This window comes from Bubalus kerabau, chromosome 4, assembly GCF_029407905.1.
Source record: "Bubalus kerabau isolate K-KA32 ecotype Philippines breed swamp buffalo chromosome 4, PCC_UOA_SB_1v2, whole genome shotgun sequence".
Taxonomy (NCBI): Eukaryota; Metazoa; Chordata; class Mammalia; order Artiodactyla; family Bovidae; genus Bubalus; species Bubalus kerabau.
This window is the reverse complement of record NC_073627.1, coordinates 169,544,813-169,552,594: the sequence shown is the minus strand read 5'-3', so window position 1 is coordinate 169,552,594 and position 7,782 is coordinate 169,544,813.

Sequence of the window (7,782 nt, the reverse complement as noted above, 5' to 3'; positions counted from 1 at the left end):
GAAGGCTCAACTGGGCTGGATGTCCAGGGGGCTCACTCACATGGCTGACAGTTGATACCGGCTATGGGCTGGTAGTTCACCCGGCAATGTTGACTGAAGCACCTACATGATGCTTTTGCAGCTTCTCCATGTTGCTCAGGCTGCTCACAGCATAGCCTTTGGGCTCAGAGAAGGAGCAGCCCAAGAGAAACATTTCAAAAAAGCAGGAAGCCAAAGTCACCAGAAACTAAGGGCTGTGACAAGAACAGGCACAGCATCACTTCCCCTGCTCTCTGTTGGTCAAATGATGTCACACAACCAACCCACATTCACAAGGATGACAATGCAGTCTCCATCTCTTGGTGAGGGAGTGGCAAACTCAGTTGCAAAAAAGCATGTAGGATGGAAGTTATTCTTTATGCCTTCCTTGTAAAATATAATCTGTTACAAGGATAGAGTGATTTGGAGGGCTAAAATTGCTCTTTCTGCTTTTCTAAGCACCTACGTCCCTATGTGAAATCTCCTTCTGCTTAACTTAGCCAGAGTGTGGTCTGTTGGCTACAATAGGATCCTGACCAATACTGGAGGGTGAGGCTTCACTGTCCCCAGGCAAAAAGCATTCCAGTAAATTACTCTGTACGTAACTGAAATAGAGCAGTGATGCTCTGGGCTTTGAGCATCTGCAATTGGAAAGTCTTGGTCTTGGCTAAGCCATGTATCAGGAAGTCGCTTACCCTCACCAAGCCTCAAGTTTCCCGTCTGGAACACGGAAATGCACATGATAATAATATGGCACCTAACTGCATATAATTACTGTGCAGATTAAATGAACTCAGGTGGAATATCACCACAAAGTCTAGCCCATGGGAGGTAATGCTAGGTGAAGTTTGTTTTGGTTGTTTACTCAGCTCATACTGCCTCCCTCTCTTTGGGAATTGCTCTATCGGTAAACACAGTGAAGAAGCTGGCCCAAAGGCATCCTGCTAAGAGTAGGGAAGACAGGCTACAAATCCACATAGTCTGGCTCCATAGTCTATGCTCCTAACTCTGAAGCTGAAAACTGAAGCTGACTGCAAGTCAGCTAGGAAAGAAGCGGGCACTGCAAAGGGTGGGGATGCCATGGAGATGGGGCTGGAGATGAGGGTAAGTAGATGAGTATTTTAGAAGACATAATGGTGCACAGCAAAGCTCCAAGGAGGAAAAGACATCAAGGGCGTTCAAGAAAATGAGAGAAGGCTAGCGTGGCAGAACTTTCCCCCCTTGTTCACACTGTGGCCCACCTAGAAAATGTTACTTTTTGTATGGGCCATGCGATTAGATGGATGAGCTGTTGGTGGCTGGAGGCATCTGCCCTGGGGTCTGTGGGTCTCCATCTCAGGCACGTTGTATAATATATTTGTAGGAAATATGGTTTAGAATGTAGAAAGCAAGAGGAAAGTCAACCAAGAGATGTGTGGTAAGACAGACCCAGGATATGCATGACCTCATAGAGAGACTTGAATGCTAGTCTGAGACCACCGGGAAACTACAGATCAATTTTAACTAGGGGGAAGACATAAGTCAATTTGCCTTGTGACTTCAAGAGAAGAGGTTGACTGCTGAGAAGAGAATGGATATGAGAGCATGGTATAGCAGCAGGGAACCAGTTACAAGGCTGTTGAGTGGTCTTGGAGAAAGAAATGAGAAAAAGTGAGACCAAGATGGTGGCTGTGGAGGTCTAGACAAGTGTACGGGTTTGAGATATATTTCAGGGAAGAACTACCTGGGCTGGAGATGAATTTGATATAAAAAGTTCAGGAGAAAGGATGGTGATGTTGTATCTCACAGTGTTCTCAAGAGGGATTAAGTCTGATTCCATACACATTTCTCAAAAAGTTAAACAAAGATTTACGATACGATCTAGCAATTCTGCTCCAAGATACGTATCCAAAAGAACTGGAAGAAAGGATTAAAATACTTGTGTACCCATTTTCACAAAAGTATTATTCACAATAGAAAAAATACACAAACAAGCCAAATGTCTATCAATGGACAAATGGATAAACAAAATGTACTATATTCATAAAATAGAATATCATTCAGCCATAAACAGGAATGAAGTACTGATACAGACTGCAGTATGGAAGAACCTTAAAAACACCATGCTAAAAGAAGCAATCCAGACACAAAGGGAAAAATAATGTATGATTGCTCTTATATGAAGTACCTAAAGTAGGCACATTCATAGAGATAAAGCAGGATAGAGGTTGCCAGGGACTGGGGGTGAGGGTGGGTGGAAAGGAATAAAGGGTTATTGCTTAATGGGTACAGAGTTTCTGGAAATGGACAGTCATGATGGCTGTATGACTTTGTGAATCTCCTTAATGCTGCTGCTGCTGCTGCTGCTGCTGCTGCTAAGTCGCTTCAGTTGTGTCCGACTCTGTGCGACCCCATAGACGGCAGCCCACCAGGCTCTGCCATCCCTGGGATTCTCCAGGCAAGAACACCGGAGTGGGTTGCCATTTCCTTCTCCAATGCATGAAAATGAAAAGTGAAAGTGAAGTAGCTCAGTTGTGTCCTACTCTTAGCGACCCCATGGACTGCAGCCCACCAGGCTCCTCCGTCCATGGGATTTTCCAGGCAAGAGTATGGAGTGGGGTGCCATTGCCTTCTCCGTCCTTAATGCTACTGAATTGTATTCTGAAAATGGTTCAAATGGTGAATTTCAAGTTATGTACATTTTACCATAATAAAAAACTGATTATGTTCATGGAGTGATGAGCACAGATCTGGCCCACAGTCGTCCGGACTCAATGAATTAAGCCACTGTTTTCATAGGTCTGATACACACTCTCCTTTTCCACAGAGGAATCGCTCTCATTCCATAAAGCTGGGAACCTTTAACTTTTAAGAGTCTGTCTGCCCTGGAGAGGGTTTCCCTGGTGGCTCAGTCAGTAAAGAAACCACCTGCAATGTAGGAGAGCCAGGTTCTCTCCTGAGTCAGGAAAATCCCCTGGAGGTGGGTATGGCAACCCACTCCAGTATTCTTGCCTGGAGAATCCCGTGGACAGAGGAGCCTGGCGGGCTACGGTCCCTGCAGTTGCAAGAGTCAGACATGGCTTAGGGACCAAACCACCGCCACCTGCCCTGGAGCACTCTTTAACATCCTGAGTCCTTTCCCATTTCACCAGGATTCCTGCCTGTCGACATGGAACCCCAAGTCACAGTCCACTAGATAGGCTTGAGAGAGTCAATTTCTAGGTAGGTTGATAAGAAGTCCAGGGTCCCCAAGAAGGAGAGAGGGGTCTGGGGCTTTCAGGGAGGGGATAGGAAGTCTGGAGTTCTCAAAGAGGAGAAAAGGACAAACTTTTTTTTTTTACATTCCTTAGTCTTAGTCACATAAAACATTTTTGTCTTTAAGCCCAGAGCTGATGATTACACAACAAAACAACTCAGCTTAAACTCTGTACTAAGGATTATATAACAACAATGTATCCTGCCTGAGGACTTGTTTCTCTTTCTTGAGAACCTTCTGACTAATCCTGTTACCTTAAAATGTATACTATGGGAGTGGGCTTCCCTTGTGGCTCAGCTGGTAAAGATTCCGCCTGCAATGCAGGAGACCTGGGTTCTAATCCCAGGGTTGGGAAGATCCCCCTGGAAAAGGGAAACGCTACCCACTCCAGTATTCTGGCCTGGAGAATTCCACTTAAAGTCCATGGGGTCAGACAGGGAGTAGTAAGATCTTTCTACTGTTAGTTCTAATCCTGTCATCTTAAAAGTAAACTGTGGGAGTTGGTCTAGTAAGACCTTTACAACCTTGAGACATTCTTTTGATTTACTGTAATAACCAATTTAAAAAAGTATACAGCTCCCTTGCTAAGACTAGTGAGGGGGCACGCTCTGTCCCCCTTCTGATGTCTATGTCAGAAGCTTTCTCTCTCCCTTTTTATACTTTAATAAAACTCTGCTACACAAAAGCTCTTGAATGATCAAGTCTGGTCCTGGTCCCGAAGCTAAAGCTTCTTCTTTGGAGATCACGAATCTGGCATCATTCACCAAAAGCGATCAGGCTGAGCCCCCTTCTCACTGGACCCAGCAAGAAGACACCCAGGGAGGATCCTATCCATCACCATCTTGTCCTTTTGGTCTAAAGCTACATCACCAAGCTGTGGGGTGGGAAATTAGTACAGAGAAGAGGAAAAACTAAAGAGCAGGGTATCTTAAGCTTTTCCTAGAGTCTCTAGGGGAAAGGACTTAAGTCCTGCACCAAGATGGAATCCACTCCCGTTGACCACCCACTCCTACACATACCTGGCTCTCCTGCACTTTGGCTCACAAACCATCTCCCCTGTGGGCTTCTTCTTCAAGTCTCTGAATCTCCACCCACCCTTGGCTGGCCTTTATAGTGCCTCTGGTCTGAGTGATTCTCTCTGGAATAGTATTCTGGTGATAAGTGACACCTTTGTCACCCATGTCCTATAGAGGAGCTGGGCCCTTTGAACTGGAGTGGACTTGGATCCTCTAGGTCTCATTTCCTTTACTATAAGCTTTCCTGAGAGCTCCAGGGAAAGCGGTTCCTTTCATCAGAGACCTTGTTAGATTACACACATGCTTATCTCTCAACATGGACTTTCATTTTCAGCTTCACTACAGTTTAAACCATATGGAAAAGAGAAAAAATTTTTTTCAAATAACAGGGCATCTCATCCCTCTCTGGTGTCTTGAACCCTAAGCAAGCTTTTTTCTTGCTCTGCTGGTGAGCCCACCTGCATAATAAATCATGTCCTTCCAGTAGTAGCTGTTATCATTTTTCAAGAAGGGCTACAGCTCAATCATATTTTTATTTCAGAGGACTCTCTGGGATGGGATACCATTGCCAATTTTTTTTTCTTACACTATTATTACTGTTATTGCAAATCATAGGGAAAGGGAAGTTTATTCAATAAGTGGTACTCTGCAACAGGGCAATTATTTGGAGGAAAAAATAGCTAGATTCATGCTTTATCTAAAACTCTAATACTAAAATCAATTCTAAATAGATGAAAGATTTGGGTATTAAAAGAGAGAGAGGAACCATATGAATTAAGGAAAGAATTTAAGCTTCTAACAGGCAAGCAGCCATCAGCTGGTAGCCTCTCCTAATTCCCATTGGAATACCTACAAAGATTCAACCAGAGAAAAGGATAACAGTTACTATTAAAAGATGGAGACTGACAGATGTCAAATGCAGTAGAAATGGAGTCCAATTTTATGGCAGATGCAGCTGGACTAGAATGGAGGGGCCCGTATTATCTTCAGCTCCAAGTAGAGAAAGGAAAAGTATTGGTCGCTCAGTCATGTCTTACTCTTCGCGACCCTATGGATTGTATAACCCACCAGGCTCCTCTGTCCATGGAATTCTTCAGTCAAGAATCCTGAAGTGGATTCCATTTGTTGAGAAGGAAAAGTGCCATTTCCTTCTCCAGGGGATCTTCCTGACCCAGGGATCGAACCTGAGTCTCTTGCATCTCCTCCATTGTGGGCAGATTCTTTACCATCTGAGCCACCAGGGAAGCTGCTGCTAGAGAGGCTCCCTGACTAAAAAAAAAAAAAAAGGAATAAAGAAGCTTGGGCTATTTCCCACCACTGTCTCTCAACCAGTAACCCAGAGACTCGAGAGTCTGGGCAGTTAACTCTCCAGAGCAGTGGAGAATTTTAGACACACACCAATATCCAGACACCACCCCAGACTAGGTGAATCAGAATATTTAGGGGAGGCACTGCAGCATGGGTGGTTTTTTTTAAACTCCCAGGGTGGGGGACTTCCCTGGTGGTCCAGTGGTTAAGAACCCTCTTTGCAATGCTGAGGATTCAGGTTCGATCCCTGGTCGGGGAGCTAAGTTCTCACATTCCATAGAGAAACTAAGCCTGCACGCTGTAACTACCGAGCACGTGCACTCTGGAGGCTGCACGCCTCAACTAGACAGTCTGTGTGCCACAACGAAAGACCCAGTGCCGCCAAATAAATAAATGAATGTTAAAAAACAAAAAAACTCCCAAGGTGGTTTTGGGACTTCCCTGGTGGTCCAGTGGCTAAGACTCCAACCTCCCAAGGCAGGGGGCTGGGTTCGATCCCTGATCAGGGAACTAGATCCCACATGCCACAAGAAAGATGGAGGATTCTGCATGTTGCAACTAAGACCCAGCACAGCTAAACAAATAAATATTAAAAAAAAAAAAAAAAAAAGACCTCCCAAGGTGATTTTAATGTGTAACCAAACTGAGAACCAGTCTTCTGTATATATTTCTCAGGTGCTATTCTACAGGGCCGGAAGGGAGATCAGGAGATTCTGTCTCTCCAGTTTTGGCCACCCGGGCTCTTTGGTGACATTTCTTTCCCTCCTGGCAGTATGGGATGCCCCTCTTCACTGTTTTTTCTCCAACCGTTTTGATTTCACCTTTTATGTTTTTCAACATTACCTTCTTACTTCTACCTGCCCCTTAAATATTGGTCTTCCCAGAGCTTGGTATCTTGAAATAGCCTCCTAAATTGGAAATTTCATTCAATCCTAAGACTTCAGCTGCCACATATGAGCTGAAGACTTCCATTCTTAGGAGGTAAGGTGAACATTTTCACCTTCATAACCCTCTTCCTGGAGTATATACTCTCCCATTGATGGAGCCCTCCTCAACCCAAGCCAGGATAATTGTGGAGGTCTTGAGGAGGTGAGGGAAAGACAGTGAGACCATTTAAACAAAAGGTTAGCACAGAAATTATGTTAAGACGTAATCTTGTAGAAGCTACACTAGCCTAGACCATTCATCCCCTCTCTCAATAGCTAGAACGTAATGACAGACCAGAAGCCAAGACAAAGAAGTTAGACACTGGGACAAGAGAAAAGAAGAAGGCGGAAGTGCACAGGAGAGACCTCTCTTCTGCCCATCAAACATGAACTTGAACAAGCTAGAGGGGACTGAAAGGGAAAAGAAAGCAACTTTAGACCATCTCTCAATCCCCTGTATGCATGACTGTCTAATGATAAAACTTTTCCAATAATGAACTGTATCTTTTTCACAAATGATGACATCTGCATCTCCCTACCAAGCTTCCAGCTCCCTCCTGATGACTCAATGAACAAAGGCACTTCAAACATCACATCTAAAACAAATCCCTCTTCCTCTCCATTGCCCCAGTCTGCTCCTCTCCTGTGCCATCTCCATGACGGGTCTACCACTTCTCTACCTGGTAGCAGTTAAAGTGTGATCCCCAAATCCAGATGTTGAAGTCCTAACTAGTACCTCAGACTGTGACCTTATCTGGCAACTGGATCATGGCAGATAGAAATGCTGACTTAAGATGAGGTCGTTAGCATGGGTCCTAATCCAGTAGGACTCGTGTCCTTATACAAAGGGTAAGTTGGACTCAGAGACACACATACAAGGAGAACATCATGTGACTACAAAGGCCAAGGTCAGGTGATGCTTTTACAAGCCAGGAAATGCCCCAGGTTGCCAGCAAACCACCAGAAGCAAAATGAGAGCATGGAACAGATTCCCTCTCAGATCCCAGAAGGAACCAACCTTGCTGACACCTTGATCTTGGACTTGCGGCCTTCAGACCTGTGGGACAGTGAATTCTTGCTGTTGAAGCCAACTCGTTTGTGGTACCTTGTTACAGCAGACACAGCATAGAGCCTCCATGCGCATGGCATGTGTGTGCTGTGTGCGTACCCTCCGTCGCGTCTGACTCTTGGCGACCCCATGGACTGTAGCCTGCCAGGCTCCTCTGTCCATGGAGTTCTCCAGGCGAGAATACTGGACTGGGCTGCCATTCCCTTCTCA